The sequence below is a fragment of the Protopterus annectens genome, chromosome 1.part2, assembly GCF_019279795.1.
Source record: "Protopterus annectens isolate FY-2018-M chromosome 1.part2, PAN1.0, whole genome shotgun sequence".
In the NCBI taxonomy this organism is placed as follows: Eukaryota; Metazoa; Chordata; order Ceratodontiformes; family Protopteridae; genus Protopterus; species Protopterus annectens.
The window spans coordinates 390,073,218-390,091,418 of record NC_056727.1 but is presented as its reverse complement, the minus strand read 5'-3'; the positions used below and the strand labels follow the sequence as shown (position 1 = coordinate 390,091,418).

The 18,201-nt window shown below is 40.9% G+C and overlaps 1 protein-coding gene across 1 annotated transcript in view; it reads right to left on the bottom strand.

Moving 5' to 3' along the window:
* The window catches only part of PLCB1 (phospholipase C beta 1), a 4,354,095-nt gene that overhangs the window by 582,564 nt on the left and 3,753,330 nt on the right, over nt 1-18,201 (bottom strand). The gene's annotated exons all lie outside the window — the stretch shown is intronic.

Here is an 18,201-nt window from a genome sequence, read left to right as displayed (position 1 = left end):
CTCCCCTCCTTCACCCCCAAAAGAAGAAATACTTATCCCAGCTGAATGTAATCTCCCTGTCATCTCAGATGTCCAAGTGAGAACCGCCCTAAACAAAGCAAAAAACACAGCATCAATGGGACCTGACGGTATCCCGGGTTGCGTGTTACGTGAACTCTAAGAGGAGCTAAACCCACACATAAAAATGCTATTTAACCTTAGCCTTACTTCGGGATATGTACCTGAACACTGGCGTACAGCAACAGTGGTCCCACTCCACAAGGGGGGTGCCTCTACAGACCCTGGAAACTACCGCCTCATAAGCTTAACCAGCCTGGTCTGCAAAGCTATGGAAAAAATCATTATGGAATTCATAAACAGAGACATAGTGGACCTACAGACACTTGACTCCACCCAGTTCGGCTTTGTAAAGGGCAGATCCTGCCTTTTAAACCTGGTTGACTTTTTCAAAACAGTCACTAGAGCCACTGATGAGGGCAAAGCAGTCCATACAGCATACCTGGACTTGGCTAACGCCTACGACACAATACACCACTCAGGCATCATAGATAAGCTCAACAGCTTAAAAGTAAACCCTTATGTCACTAGATGGGTTGCAAACTGGCTAAAGGACAGAACCCATAAAATTAAAATCGCTGGAGCAATGTCAGACTCAAAGCCCGTCACAAGTGGTGTCCCACAGGAATCTGTCCTGGGACCCCTCTTGTTCGGCATTTATTTCTCAGATGTTAAAGCAAACATGGGAGGGCTGTGGCTGACAAAGTTCGCAGATGACTGCAAACTAGGCGCCATAGTCGATACACCAGCAGACACACACATCCTACAAAAAGGCCTCACAGAAACGGACAACTGGTGCCAGAGTCACGGCCTTAAACTAAATGCCAAAAAATGTATAGTCATCCCCTTTGGGAAAAACAAAGTACCCACAAATTATCACATAGACAGCAACCCACTGAGTACAGAAAAAGTAATCAGAGACCTAGGGACCCAAGTCAACAGCGACCTCTCATTTGACACCCACGTTGCCAAAGTGGTTAGAAAAACATTCTACCTTGCACACCTCATCATGAAGGGATTCACATCCAGATCCAAGGATGTCATTGTACCCCTATATTCCTCCCTCATCAGACCCATGATTTAGTACAATGCCCCATTTGGTATGTACCTCACCCGGCATTTGCAACAGCTGGAGAGACCACAAAAGTACCTCACCAAGAGGATCAAGGGTCTCCAACATATGTCTTATTCTGCCAGACTAAAGAAACTTCAGCTCTATTCAGTAGCATACCACCTGCTCAGAGGTGATCTCTGCCTGACATACAAGGCCATGTCCAATCAGGATCTGATGGACATGCTCCACCTCAAAAAATCCAAATCCATCAGGACCACGAGAGCTAAAGACTTAAACCTTGGCACAAGTATGAATAGGACATGCTGGAGGGATAGATTCATAACCCAGAGGCTTCCCATGCTTTGGAACAAGATCCCAGTTCATATTAGGCAGAGCCCCTTACTAACTCTGTTCAAGAGAAATCTTGATGAGTGGATGGGAGATCGTAAGTTTACCCCAGGGGTCACATCTGTGTCACTGCTAGACAGGGGCACAGTTAACTAATTCTATTATATAAGGGGACCTTCATTGTGTCACTACTAGGCAGAGGCACAGTATTCTAAATTTATTCTGTACATTTTTTGTACCATTTCATGGGGTGGCAAAAGCCACATCACTATGGCTAGGCTTACAAATGCCCCAGGGCAGATAGTCTAGTATTATACTATGAAACTATGAACTGTTGGTAGAACACCTATTCAAGTCATTGCCGGCAACAGGAACCTCTCCATGAATCAGGACACCCACTCTGCCTGTTTGGATCCACTTCTTGAGTCTATCAAGATGCATTTGAACACCATGGTTTTGTGCAACTTTAACTACCCATCCATGGACTGGGTAAATTTCTCCTGCTCAAACTCACTTGACCAAAAGCTCCTCGACTTCATTACAAACACCTGCATACCTGCATTGACTCGGCCATACCTGATAAGACCAAAACAAGGTCCTCAAGGAAAAGCAAAACTGCCTGGTGGACAACTGCCATTAACAGACTTTACAATAAGAGGAAGAAATTGCTGTCCAACAGTAAGAAGGAGCGAGCCATCTTAAATTGGAAACGTTCCCTCCTCAGCTTAAACAAGCAAGTAAGACTTCTTGTGAAGTCCCTTAAAGCAAACTACGAGACCAAATAAATTAGCTTCCTCAACAAAAGGCAACCACAAGGCATTCTATATTTATATCCATAACCTTAAAGGAAAGGTCCAAATTTGTGCTGAATTGATAGTTAATGAAACCCCATATACTGAGACTGTGGACATAGATAACCTGTTGGCCAACAGGTTTTGTGAAAACTTTACTTCTTGTTCCCACCACACTTACTCCATGACATCCCTACCACCTGTCCCCTACCTTGCATCTCTAAAGAGCAGGTCATAAATGCCCTCTCTAAGGCCAAAGACACAGCATCTATGGGACCTGATAACATCCCAGGCTGCATCCTACATGGGCTCCAATATGAATTAGCAATACCACTGAGTACTCTTTTCAATCATAGTCTAAGCACTGGCTTTGTACCAGCTGAATGGAAAACAGCCACCATTATTCCCTTGAACAAAGGTGGTGCTTCCACTGACCTCAGGAACAACAGACCTATTAGCCTGACTAGCCTTATCTACAAGGCCATGGAAGGAATCATCATGGACCTTCTAAACAAAGATATAGGTAATGTCCAAACACTTGACCCTACTCGCTTTGGATTTGTCAAAGGGAAATCATGACTGTTAAGCCTGGTTGACTTCTTTGAGACAGTCACCAAGGCCCTGGATGAAGAGAAATCTGTGCATACAGCCTACGTTGACTTAGCCAAGATGGTGGACACTATCCCCCATTCAGGCATCAGTGATAAACAAACCCAACTAGGCAGCAACCCTGATATCATTAGATGCATTGCTAACTGGCTCACTAACAGAACTCATATAGTCAAAATAGGGGAATTCACCTACAACTGCAGACCTGTAACTTGTGGTCTTCCACCAGGATTGGTCCTGGAACCACTACTGTTTGGAATCTATTTCTCCAAAGTACAATCAAAAACTAAAGGTCTGTGGCTGACCAAACTTGCTGATGACTGCAAACTGGGAATGGTCATAGAATCTCTAGATGATGTTGACATCTAACAAGAGGTTCTTACACAAACAAATGATTGGTGCCAAAGTTATGGCCTTAAACTCATTGAAAAAAAATTTATTATCATCCCTTTCGGTAAGAGTGATGTTTCTGCTAAATACCACATCAATAGCAACACCTTAAGTACGCAGTCAGTGGTGAGAGACCTGGGCACACAGGATGACAGCAACCATACATTTGACCACCATGTCTCCACAGTGGTAAGACAGGCATTCTATATTGCTCACATCATAAGTAAGGGCATTGCCACCAGAAAAAAGAAGTTATAACCTCACTATACTCTTCCCTCATCAGGCCAATAACTGAGTACAAGGCCCCTTTTGGTATGTACCTTTACATGCACCTGCAGCAATTGGAGAAACCACAAAGGGTCCTCACAAGGAGAATTCAAGGCATTCAACATCCCTCCTACGGGCATCATCTGAAATCACTGTCACTTTATTCTGTTTCATACAGACTACTCAGAGATGATCTCTGCCTTGCATACAAGGCCATCTCTGACCTTGCTTTACTGGAAATGCTGCATAGATGTAAATCAAATGGTACATGGGTTACTCGCTCTAAAGACCTTAATCTGGTATATGACATTAATGAAACTTGCTGGAGGGATGGATTTGCCTTCCAGAGGTTAGCACACCTTTGGAACATGTTCCTGCTTCATGTCAAACAGAGTACCTCTTTGGCCCTTTACAAACACAATCTGGATAGTTGGAAGGGTGACCGGAAATTCACCTTGGGGGTTCTACCTGTGTCCCTCTTGGACAGGGGCATTAGGTGCTGATCATGGAAATAAAGGTAAGAACTTGGCTAGGTTTGTAAGGGCCTGAGGGCCATTAGCCTAGTAACAGCCTAAGATCCTATGAAGAGTAACTCAGAGATTAATCTTGAAATCCACTGATAGTTCCCTATTTCCAATAATTTTAACATGTGCTCATTTTTAAGAATTTCATTTGATTTGAACTATCCAACGAACTTTGTGTAAACAATGATCCCAGTGGATGTCAAAATGGCAGACTTTATAAAGATTAGTGAAAGCCTGGTCAAATTTAAAAAGTCTTATGCAAGTTAGGCTTTGCCATAATTAGCTCTGTCAATCACATCACAGTGTATATGGGTAAAGCCAGCACCGTGACATAGAGGGAAAAGACCGTGACTATTCCCAAGGCAATGTGCATTTGATTAGCATCCGAGGTATTTGAGGTGTTGGCAGGGAGGGAAGTGCTTGCATATCCGTGGGGGACAGCATACATTTTGAAACGATTGAAGAGAGGTGTGGTCTATAAAGGGCAGTAACCCTCAGAAAAATATACAGACACAGGGGAGGGTGTGGGGAAAATTAAATTAGGTCATTAAATGAGAAATCCCCACAATAGGAGCAATTGTCAGCATCACCTACCCAGGATGACTTAGATCCATATAGGCCTTAGCCCTGAGTCACAGAAAGTCCAGGGGTGGAAGGTGAAGCTGGTTGACCCAACCATGAATGACGGTACTGGGGCAGTTAGAAAATATGAAGCAAAAATTGGAAAAATGTGTAATTAATTAAGCGGTGTTATTGGCATAGCTCAGTGCTTACTGCTGGAACAAGCCACAGAGTGCTCTTCTTGGATAATTTAATGCAGGTTCATGTGGAAATAACAGAGAATTACACTTGCATTCTGCACCTAAAAAGAGCCTACACAGTTGCTTCACACCCTGGTAGTCCCAGTTTCATACTTATCTCTTCATTTACATTTTATCCTAGCACAGAAAAAATACAAGTCTGTTAAAGTCCAGGACTGTGACCCAAGCTGGTTAGACAAGGCAACTAAACTTCTCCTTAACTTCCCGTAGGCACTGCACCTACAAAAGTTGGAGGGTGCTGCAGCATGTGCCACATGGAAGAAAATTAGCATGTGGTCAGAGTTGGGTAATCACCTGTCCTCAAGAACAGGTATCCCCTACTTTGGAGAGCAATGTCACCCTAGGTATGTCAATGACAGGTGTCCCCTATTCTGGAGAGCAGTGTCGCCCTAGGTATGTGAATGACAGGTATCCCCTACTCTGGACAGCAATGTCACCCTAGGTATGATGACTTGCAAAGGTGAAGGGTGGACTATGTGTAAGTGAGGAGAGAGTCACTGTATTCCCCTATGTGTGATGCCCTCACTGGTACGGTCAGACCATAAAACTGTCTCATTCAAAGTAACTCTTGGACCTGGCACCACCACAGGAGATAAAAACTAAAGAAATTAACAAAACAAACCACAGACTACTGAGCAATGGTATCAAAATTTGCATATCTCCCTAATTTACAGACAATAATGACTCCTAAGCAGAGGTGTACTCAGATGCAATGTATCAATACTTAAGCAACTGCATAGGCTCTTCCTGACCAGATCAAAACCAGGTCCTGCCAAACAGCAAGTCGCCCTGGTGGACCTCAAGTTTAAACAGGTTGTACAACAAGAGAAATAAACTAGTTTCTAAAAATAAGAGGAAACTAGAGGAAACATTCTCTCTACAGCTTGAACAAGCAAATGAGAAATGTGTAAAATCCTCTAAAGCTAATTACAAAGCTAAAATAACATCCCTAGCAAAGGACAATCATAAGGCATTCTTTAACTACATCCAAAATCTGAAAGGGAATGCCTAGATATCTACTGAACTGGTAGTAGTTGGTACCACTCACACTGCACTGGATGAAATTGCCAACCTGTTAGCGGGCAGATTTGGCACAAACTTCACTACCCTAGGTCCACCGGCTATACCCAAACAATACCTCACACTAATCCTTTGCCTTGTATCTCCAGACATCAGGTCATATCTGGGCTTTCCAAGGCTAAAACACAGCCTTAATGGGACCACATAACATCCCAGGTTGCTTACTAAACAATCTAAAACAGGACTTAGTGGACCCACTTGGCATTCTCTTTTGCCATAGTCTGAGAACTGTCTTTGTTCCAGTGGAGTGGAGAACAGCAGCAGTAATACCACTGCAAAAAGGAGGGCCATCAACCCACCCTGGAAAGTATAGACCCATAAGTCTAATCAGTCTCATCTGCAAGGCTATGGAAAGAATCATCCTGGAACTTATCAACAAGGACATAGGTGACCTTCAGACTCTAGACCCAACCTAATTTGGCTTCATTAAGGGTAGATCATGGTTATTAAACTTAACAGACTTCTTCGAGAATGTCACCAAAACCCTAGATGAAGGTAAGACAGTGCATACTGCCTATCTTGACCTAGCCAAGACTTTTGACACAATCCCCCATGCAGGCATCATTGAGAAACTCTCCCAGTTGGGGATTAACCCTTATCTCACTAGATGGTTAGCTAACTCACCCAACAACAGAACACATACTGTCAAATTTGGAGAATCAACCTCTACCAGTTGACCCATCACCAGTGGCATACCACAAGGATCTGTGCTGGGCCATTTACTGTTCAGAATCTATTTCTCAGAAGACTAGGCAACAATAGACAGTCTTTGGCTTATCAAGTTCACTGATGATTGCAAACTGGGTGCAATCAATGAGGCCCCAAACAATGTTAACATATTACAGGAAGGGTTAACACGTACAAATGATTGGAGCTAAAGCCATGGTCTAAAACTAAATGCAAAAACGTGCATTATGATGCCCTTTGGCAAAATGGAATCCCCCACTAATAACAGTACTGACAACAAACCCAGTGGTGTGAGACCTTGGACCACAGGTAGATAGCAATCTGAACTTTTACCACCAAGTTTCCATATTGGTAAGGAAGGCCTTCTAACCTCATAAGGAAGGGCATCACATCCAGGTCTAAGGATGTTATAACTGCACTGTACTCAACCCTCGTTAGACCACTAACAGAATACAAGGAGAAACCACAGAGGTTTCTGACCAAGAAAATACAGGGTCACCAAACCATGATTTACAGAGATAGACTGAAAGCCCTTTCACTGTACTCTGTATCGTATAGGCTGGTGAGAGTCTCTGACCCTGCCCTAATGAAAATGTTGCACATCTTCAAATCTAATGGCAAAAGAGTCAGTCACTCTACGGACCTTAACAGAAGATGCTGGAGAGACAAATATATCTCCCAGAGACTGCTGTTCCTCTGCAATAAACTTCCAATTCATATAAAGCAGAGCTCCTCATTGACCCTATTCAAGCAAAACCTGGACAAATGGATAGGAGACTGCAAATTTACCCTATTGGTGGCATTCATATCTTTCATAGACAGGGGTAGTTGATGTTTACCATAGACTCACTCTGTGAATTACTTGCACCAAATAAGGACAATTCGGGCATTAACATAGCTAGGCTTGCAATGGCTCTAGGGCTGCTAGCCTCGTAATCTCCTATGAGCCTATGAACCTATGACTGCCTTCTGGCATGGGGAGGGTTCAGAGAAACAAAAATATATAGATACTGTTTAATTAATTCTTCAGCGCTTAGACAAATGAGTGTAATTATATTAAGTGTGTTAGACTGCTTCTTGGGCATAAGTATTGCAGAACTTTCAAAGTCTGGTTGCATCACATACACGTTTGAACTATTAACTGGGCTACTTTTCATTTCAGCTCTAAATTAAACCATTTTGGTTGTACTGTTATATAAACTGCACTTAACCGAGAGTTTTAAATGCTGTTACTTTTGTTGGATTGCCATGGACATAACTCAGTTTATCTGGTGAATTTTTAAGCAAGAAATGTGTTTATTAAACTGTATTACTTATATGTTACACTATCAAGGACCATTCCAGCACTTCTCTGTTAGAAATGTAAAATCGTATCGATAATGTATTGGGGATTTCTTATCTTTTCTCAGCTTCTGCAAATGTTACACTCACAGGCATTACACACCTCAAAGGAGAATGAGTAGTTGGAGGATGGTATTGCACCACATATTGTTCACTAGGTTTGCAATGATGCAAACTGCAATGCATTAGGCCCTGATGAATGATGCATTTTTTTTCAGCTCTGCCTAATGAAGTAAACATCATTAAAATATCATATTAATATCAGCAATGCAATACGCATATTAAATAGCGAACATTAATGGCAATAATTAATGATAGCTTGGACTGAATAATTGAGAATTATTTACAGATACAGCAACACCTGAAAGGCTCTGGCCTTCCAGAAATTGACTATCCACTACAGCTGATGCGGCAGTAAACTATTCACCAGTAACCAACAACTAGATCAATACATCAGTGGTCCACCCCAACAAAAGTCATCCATGCTCCTGAATGCATTAACTGTAGAAGTTAAGTACTGGCTGTTTACTGTTTGTCTTCTATGTTTTTATCAAAAAAGTAGTAAATTCTTCTTGCACCCTCTCTGTTACACAGTCTGCCTTTCCTCCTTCCACAACATCCTTCATAAGAAATACATATTTAGAAAAATGTAGAGGTCTATCCCTAACAAACAAAGTACCCAATGTTGACTATCCCACCAAAAATAAAGTTACCTAGTGCTGCCCCTCTTCCATCAGCACAACCCTTGTAATATATTCTTTTTGTGTTTCCCTTTGTTTGTTCTCTCCTCTTTCTATGACTATCCTATCTTCCTCCTTTCGAACCTTATACAAGCCAGAGCTGAGTGTTGATATAAGGATACCTTCACAACAAGTCCTTAAAATGTTTTGATAAGCTGCAAGTCCACATAACCAGTGTAAAATTTTATGTAAAGTTCTCAAGATAGAAGCCAGGATTCCTACATTAATGCACATGTGAAGTATGATCCCAAAAGTAAGGACTATCCTGCAGATAACTAAACTCATTTAATATTAGTTTACACTGATTCAGATGTGTAAGACTTTTCTGGATGATTCCTCAGAAAGCTGAGAACTTGTAAAGCCAGTACCACTTTTTCATGCTTTATCAATTTAAATACATAACAACACTATTCACAATTGTGAAACAAGTGGCAACAAATACCACCCTCAGAATCCATCTTCATGTTGCTTTTCGTATTTTGAAAATTTATATCCACCAACACTAACAAATCTTCATATTCCACTTTAATGTCATTTAATTTGAATTAAAAAAATATCTTTGGTGTCTATAATATCAGCCCAAGTTTTAAAAATGAAAGTGACATGATATAATTTATTGCTGGCACTGATGGTGTGAAAGGAGATTAGATAATATTTTATAATCATTACATAGTTTAAATAAAGTAAACATAATTATTACTAGAAAAATCATAATATGATTCTCCATAAAGAGCTATTATAGCAATAACCCACGCCTGGGTGTGGGTAATGCTGAATTTACCCATGGTTGGTGTGGTTTGGTCACAAGGGCGAAGCCCGAGTGGCCAAACAAAGCCAACCGTGGGTAAATCCAGCATTACCCACACCCAGAAGTGGTTATTATTATCTAATGACATTATTTAAGAAAAAATACTTTTCTTAAATAATGGCATTGTATAATGCCTCCTTGCTGCCCTTTTGCAGCTGTCTGGTATTCTACGTCAGTTTTGATGTACTGCGCATGCGTATGCCTACGCAGTACATCAGAGCTGTGGGCAAAAGCAACAGAGAAAGCAAGATCTCCGTTGCTTTTTACAAACTGTTTTTCTATGTTAAATGGGTTTAACATAGCGAAACAGCTTTAAAAAAAGCAATGGAGAATCTCTGTTGCTTTTTTTAATGCTGTCTCGCTATGTTAAACCCATTTAACATAGCGAGACAGTTTTGAAAAAAGCAACGGAGAAAGCGAGATCTCCATTGCTTTTTACAAACTGTCTCGCTATGTTAAAGGAGTTTAACGTAGCAAGACAGCTTTAAAAAAGCAACGGAGAATCTCAGTTGCTTTTTTTAAAGCTGTCTCGCTATGTTAAACTCGTTTAACATAGCGAGACAGTGTGAAGCAATGGAGATCTTGTGCTCTCCATTGCTGTAAAAAAAGAGTTATAGTTATGGAAAAAGTCTGGGCAACCGGGCCTTTTTTCATTACTATAACTCAGATTTACAATGTGCACGCTGACCAATCAGCGTGCACGTTTTTGAATATTAATGGCGGGTCGTTGTATAATGATTAAGCTATACTATTAGTCCACAGCATGGTTAATAAAACCACAAATAACGTCACTATACCCATTGTTTAAAATGGCAGAAATAGTGGTCACAATATTCTTTATACAGTACAACAACCACCCTCCCCTTAAACCTATTCAGTTGTTATTATAGTGCTCTCACAAAGTTCATTCAGAGCTTTTAATTCATTTTTAGAAAAAAAAGCTAAAATAATATTGTGCTTTATCAATTTGTATGCTATGTAACTGTCACAAAAGTAAAAAAAATAGATAAAATAAACAGTTTCAGTATAAGATAGTGACTAAGAGTAAAATGTAGTTTCTTTTTAGAATGCACAAACATTTTCACAGCTTGCCAAATGGTCAGTGGAAATATACAACAGAAGACAGTTCCAGTGATCAATAATCTACAATAATATGCTACAACTTCAGAAATGTTTTAACAAGTAAAGGAGAAGTCTCTAAAACTTGGACTTGGAGAAATTAACCTCCTGCTTGTGGAAGAACCTTTGACAAATGAAATGAGGTAACCAAAAGTTGGCATAATGTTTTTAAGGCTTATTTGGCATTCCCATATAAAAGACTTGTTTGAAAACCTACACATTTTAAAGCCCGACAAGTCCGACAGCAACCTACTTGACTAATGTGTCTTATAGCTTGCAAAGCCCTCAGAAACTCAGATAATACACTCGTTTAAGCTAAATCAAATACAAAAATGAGAAAGTAATCTAAAATCATCCACATTTAACAATTTCACAAGTATGAAAAAGCCCCTTGCAAAATAACAAGTTTGTTGCACTGCATCATTAACAACATACATTTATTCCATTAAAACAATTGTGTTTAGTAGCTGTAACAGAATCAAGGCTAGATTCCAAAATGTAATGTCCACTGTAAGGTGCTCCTCCAAGGTTTTAAAGTCTCACAGAACACAGGGGATTCCAAAAAAATATCAATCCACTTTCACCAGCAATGCATGCAAATATGGAAGCTTTTAAATCTCCGGAGTGGGATAATTTCTACACCCAAATCTAAAATAGTCGGTTGAATCATAGCTCCAAACTCTGAGACAAGTTTAAATTGAGCAGCAACTCCCTTAATGCACACATCTTGGATACACAATACAGATACGGATTTAGGTGAGCAAGACAGCAGGCCATAGGAAACCATGTCAGTGTTCCTCACTATGTATCCTATGTATGCAAAACTCCTATTCCTTACCATAGCTGTGCCCTTTCGCCTATGTTTTCTCTTGTTGTCTTATCGTTTGTTATTAACCTTGGATCTTGTTTACCTGTACTCTTTTTCTTCATGAATGTATCATTGTAACTGTAAAAAAGTCAAATAACCCCTAAGGGAAGACTCAGTAGTCAGGCATTTGTGAATGCATATAAGCATTGACTTTGACTGTCACGAATCAGCGGTAGTAAGGAAATCATTCTACATTGCACAACCTGTGTATTTTATCTAGGTCCAAGAATGTCACTGTTTCACTGCACTAGGCCCTCATCAGACTAATCACTGAAAGCAAAACCCCATTCGATATCTACCTGACCAAGCATGTGCTACATCTGCATTATCTACAGAGGTTACTCACAAAAAGAATACATATAGTAAACAAGACATCCTACTGAGACTCCTTCAAAGCTCTATCCTTGTACTCAGTCTCCGACAGACTGCTAAGTGGTGATCAATGCCTAACTTAGAAAGCATCCGCGGATCTCACTCTTATGGACTGGAATTGTTACATATCCACACAATAAATATAATCAAAATTACCCATACCTCTCAACCTCTTAGTCTATGAAATCTGGACAAAGCCTGGCATAATGGGGGTACAAAGGCCCAAAAAAGGGACATATTTTAAATATTGCTCTTATAAACTTATAAAGTTGCTAGAATAACCGGATATGTATTAAAATGTATTTTCTAAAGGATATGAACTCTTAAAAGGAATTATATGGCATTATTTACCAATATCATTACTCAGATCATCCCAGTGATTTGCCAGAAAACCAAAAATTTTATGAGGAACAGACCGACATTTTGAGGCAAAAATCTGGACATTCTATGAAAATCTGGACAGTTGAAAGGTATGAGATTACCCAATCTAGGGATCTTTTCCTTGTCTGCAACATAAATAGGGCATGCAGGATGGACAGGTATGTGTCTTAGAGACTACCCCTTCTCTGGAACAGGTTTTCAATTCATGTGAAACAGAATTTTTCTCTAACCCAATTCAAGCGTAACCAGAACCAGCGGATGGGAATCACAAGTTGACCCATGATCTGACACTTACGTCTCTGGTAGACAGAGGCAGTTTGTAAATGCTTGGGCACCATGCTCAAGCCTACATATACCCCTTACAACAACCCTACAGCATCAAACCTTGTCAGACACATTTGGGAAATACAGCTAGGATTACAAAGGTCCTCTGAATGTCATTAGCCTATTAATAACCTATAAACCTATGAATCTATATGTTCTGTTTACAACATTTTGTATAGGCAGCTATATGAGTTCTTATTTATTTATTGAAATTTTATAACCAGGAAAGTCTGACTGGGTAAAAATAATTTTCACCAAAGGCCTGGGAAGAAAATCTCTAAAGCTGCTTCACAGAAAGGCGAAACTAAATACAATTAAACATAGGTTCTAGGTTCATAGGTAGGTACTAGGCTATTGACCCCAGGGCCTATATAAGCCTAGTCATAAAGATTCCCTGGCTTTAGCCACTCAAAATGTATTTACGTGTGCACTTGTCGAGCAGAACCACAGAAGTGACCCCCCAGGGTAAATTTCCATTTTCCCATCCAGTTGTCCAGATTTTTCTTAAAAAGGGCCAATGAGGTGCTCTGTTTGACATGAATATTCCAGAGTATGGGAAGTCTCTGGGACAGGAACCTATCACTCCAGCAAGTTCTGTTTATTGTGATGACAAGGTTGAGGTCCCTGGAGCATGTGGCCTGAAGGGACTGGGATTTTGCTAAGTGTAGCATGTCCAACAGCTCTGGGTTTGTTATGGCTTAGTATGTTAGGCAGAGATCGCCTATGAGTAGACGATATGTGACGGAGTAGTGCTGGAGTTTCTTAAGATGGTCTGCATAGGGCATCTGTTTGAGGCCAGTGATCCTCTTTGTGAGGTATTTCTGCGGTCTTTCCAGTTGCTGCAAATGTCTTGTGACATACATCTCAAACAGGGCATTGTACTCTATAATAGGTCTAATGAGGTCTGAGTAGAGGGAGAACAATGACCTCTTTTTTTCTGGATGAGAAACCTTTTGTGATGATGTGTGCCACATAGAAGGACTTCCTGACCACTGTGACTATGTGGTTATCAAAGGAGAGACTACTGTCTACCTGTGTCCCTAGGTCTCATATCACACTTTCGGTGTTGAGTGGATTACTGCCTATGTGGTAGTTCATTGGCACAGGGTTTTTCCCAAAGGGGATGACTATGCATTTTTTGGCATTGAGCTTGAGGCCGTGGCATTGACACCAGGCATCTGTTTCAGTGAGGCCCTTTTGTAGAATGTCCACATTCTTAGGGGATTCAATAATGGCTCCCAGTTTGCAGTCATCTGCAAACTTTGTTAGTTATAAGCCCTCTGTGTTGGCTTGGACTTCAGAGAAGTAGATGCTGAACAGGAGGGATCCCAGGACTGAACCCTGTGGTACTCCACTTGTCACTGGCCCGGAGACAGATTTGGAACTGGCTACTTTCACAGTGTGGGTTCTGTCAGTGAGCCATTTGGCCACGCATTGCGTGACATAGGGGTTTATGCCCGGGTTCGTGAGTTTATCAATAATAGCAGTGTGGGGGATGGTGTGTCAAAGGCCTTGTTGAGATCTAGGTAGGCTGTGTGAACCACCTTACCCTCGTCCATGGCTTTGGTGACTGCTACAAAGAAGTCAATCAGGTTTAAGAGATATGATCTACCTTTCACAAACCCAAACTGGGTGGGGTCCAGAGTTTGCAGGTTACCTATGTCTGTTTTTAATCAGGCTGATGGGTCTGTAGTTTCCAGGGTCCATGATGGATCCCCCTTGTGGGATCACCATAGCTCTGCACCATTCAGTAGACACAAAACCTGTAGTGAGGCTTTGATTGAACTTGGTATTTAGGTGGGGTGTCAGATCAGTTTGTAGTTCATGCATGTTTAGTGCCATTGTGCTGTATCTCTGAGCAGATCTGAGTGTTGCCATTGAGATTCTTGATATAGCTATAGAATGCCTTGTAGTTGTCTTTAGAATCAGTGGCAATTTTGTTCTCCTAGCTAGCTTTGGAGGATTTTATGAGGGATCTCAGCTTCTTACTGAGGCTGACAAGGGAATTTTTTCCAATCTTGGGATTTTACTCTTTTTTGCAATAGTTTCTTCCTTCTATTGTAGAGTTTGTTAATGGCAGGGGACCACCAAATTGGCTTCTTTTTTTGGAGGATAGCATCTTGGTTCTATTTGGGATGGCATAGTCCATGCACTCGTGTATGTGTTCATACAGTGCACTGATGCAGGATTCAGCAGTTGTACTACTACTTTCCATCTGCATGGGTGTGGTGAAGTTAGCCACTTCTGTCTTAAGAAGCATAACGTTGGCTTTGGAGAAGTTTTTTTATGGTGGTTTCTTTAATAGGGGGTGAGGGCAGCATGTGGATGTCTAGGGTGATTAGATCTGACCAATGAAGGACTAACCTCTGGTGTGGAGCACTGATAACCCATGTTGGTAAGGACCAGGTCTAGGATATTGCTGCCCCTGGTGGGGGTCTGGATCAGTTGATCCAAGGCATTGGAATTTATGAATTCCAAAAAATGCTGTGCAAATGTGTTGGTATATGAGCAGTTTGTCCCAGTTAATGATGGGGTAGTTGAAGTCTCCCAGTATGAGGGTGTTGGTTTGTACCTTAATATTTTCCACTATGTTAAGAAAAGTGGAGTGGGAGTCTTGGGGCATGGTGGAAGATCTGTAGCAAGCTACAATTTTGATTGCAGTCTTGCCCAGTGTTAGTTGCACCTGGAGAATTTCAGATGCATTATGTTGGGCAGCTAGCCTGGAGGTGTGGATTTCCTTGGTGAATATGGAAACGCCTCCGCCTCTGGGGTTTTAGTCCAGGTTAGATGGCCAAAAGGTGTGGTTTGAATTAAAACCTTGTATTGCAGGGATGCTCTCTGGAGCCTTGAACCAGGTCACTGTCATTGCACTGATGTCAATATTTTCCATTTTAAGGAGTGCCTCAAGTGAGTGCATTTTGAGATTTAGACTTCTAGCATTGAGTAGCATTACCCTCAGATTTTGCTTGCTTGTACCAGTTATGGTGGTAATTTTGTCATTTGAACATTGCCTAATAAAGGCACTATGGGGGTGGCAACAGCCTTAGCCAGTATCTGGAATGACAGGGGCGACAGGTGCAGGCCATTTCTGGCAAAGCATCGTGGCCTGTCGATCATGTCATCCCAGACAGACAGATACTGGATGCCCTTAGAATGACACCAGATGTTTAGCTAATTGTTGAAGTCAGTCATTTTGTCCTTGTACTGAGGTATCATTCTGGGTGATGGCAGGAGGCTACTCAGTGCTGGGGTCATACCTAACTGGGCTACAAGACCCGAGAGCTCCTCCATGTCTCTTTTCATGTAGTCCAGGGAGGTACGTCTCAGGGCATTCACTCCAACATGAACAATGACAGTCATGTTTGTACTTGTTATGGAGTGACCTGAGTGTGTGCATTATGTGGTGGATCCTGGCACCTGACAGGCAACTAACTGTAGTATTCTCCTTGTTTAGCCTGTTAAGTGGGACATCAGTGTGCCTGACTATAGAGTCACCTATGACTAGTGTGCTGGGTACATTGTTTTGCCTTAGGGGCTGAGGTTGAGTGGCACACTTTTTCTGTGAGTTATGTGTCACTTGGGTTGTGTTGGATGGTGTTGGTTGTTTGCTTTTCATCTTCAGAGGTCTCAGTTGTTTGGGCAAATTTATTTTAATAACTTCCATGAATGTAAGTGTGTGTTTCGTGTTACTATGTGTGGGTGTTAGTTTTGAATGTGTAAGTGATGTGTGTGGTGTGGTACCAGTGTTTACCTTCTCCTCCTGACTGACTAGTCCAGTCTTGGCTGGAGAGAGCTTGGCTTGCTATTTGGCAATATAATTGCATTTCTCACAGGTTGTAGTGTTAGGTTGTATGAGGAGAGGGTTGACTGTGTACATGAGGCAATTGCTACATTGCCTCAGGATGCCCAGATTCACCAGGAGGACAGGAGTAAACACCGGGTGCTGACCCATGGACATGCCTGGATATGTACTTATTTATTTAAGTACTAACTATTTAAGTACTAACTGTTTTTTCTTACTTGGTAAGGAGAGTTGAGTGCTGTAGCAATTAATGGTCTATCTCATGCTTACAACTGTTTCTAAGCAAGTGCTGAGCTATAAGGAACAGGTTTGAGTGCTTAAAAATTGAACTGGCTAGTTCAAACTTGAAGAGCAGACTTCCTGGTGCTGGTAACAGATTAACCCTAGTTAAACAGTGCTGTGTGATGTGCAAACCTGCGCAAACACAGGTTTTTAAACCAAAAGATGAAAGGGATCAAAATAGCCCAATATGGTCAATAAAATTACAGATTCTGAGCTGAAACCACTCCTCCAGCGACAGATAGGCTGCTCAAAGCTCAACACTGTCACTGATGAACAGAGAAGCTTCCTTCTATCTTAATAAGGTCTGGGCAACACACAAAGTACAAAACAGCCCAGAATACAGCAAAATCTGAAAACCGGACGCTACTAGTTATAGAAAGGTGGGAAACGAGTAAAGAGATGGGATTTTTTTTTTTTTTAATTAAAACAGATAAAGTAATATAAACTCTTTCAAGGCAGAAAAATGGCTATCACACTTGAGTGTGTAGCCCACAACAGTTAAACAACTGAATAACACTTAAAAACAATCAGTTAAAGGGCAAACAGTAATAGTATTAAAAAAAAAAAGTTCAAATAAGTTGCAAAGTTAATAAAAAAACACTCAAATAGCGCAGTTAGCGAAAATAAGCAATAAAAAGCAAAACAGAGACACTTAATCAAATCAAAGTCTTTCTTTTCTCTCTCTGCTGCTGTAAAACTCTGTAGGACACCCAGGCAGGATCTTGCTGAGGTAATACAATCACAAAAAACAGGGAAACATAGGTTTTTAAACAGAAAAATGTAAGGGATAGAAGTAGACCAAGATGGCCAATAGAACTACAGATTCTGAGATGAATCCACTCCTCCAGTGACAGATAGGCTGCTCAAAGCTCACCACTGTCACTGATGAACAGAGAAGCTTCCTTCTATCTTAATACAGTCTGGGCAACACAGAAAGTACAAAACAGCCCAGAATACAGCAAAATCTGAAAACCAGACTCTACTAGTTATAGAAAGGTGGGAAATGAGTAAAGAGATAGGATTTTTTGGTTTTTCTTTTTGTTTTTTGTTTTTTTTAATTAAAACAGATAAAGTAATACAAACACTTTCAAGGCAGAAAAATGGCTATCACACTTGACTGTGTAGCCCACAACAGTTAAACAATTGAAAAACACTTAAAAACAATCAGTTAAAGGGCAAACAGTAATAGAGAAAAAAAAAACAGTTCAAATAAGTTGCAAAGTTAATAAAAAAATACTCAAAATAGTGCAACTAGCGAAAATAAGCAATAAAAAGCAAAATGGAGGAACTTAATCCAATCAAAGTCTCTATTTCCTCTCTCTGCTGCTGCAAAACTCTGCAGGACACCCAGGCAGGATCTTGCTGAGATAATACAAGCACAAAAACCAGGGAACATGTTTTTTTTAAACAGAAAAATGAAAGGGATAGAAATAGCCCAAGATGGCCAATAGAACTACAGATTCTGAGGTGAATCCACTCCTCCAGTGACAGATAGGCTGCTCAAAGCTCACTACTCTCACTGATGAAAAGATAAGC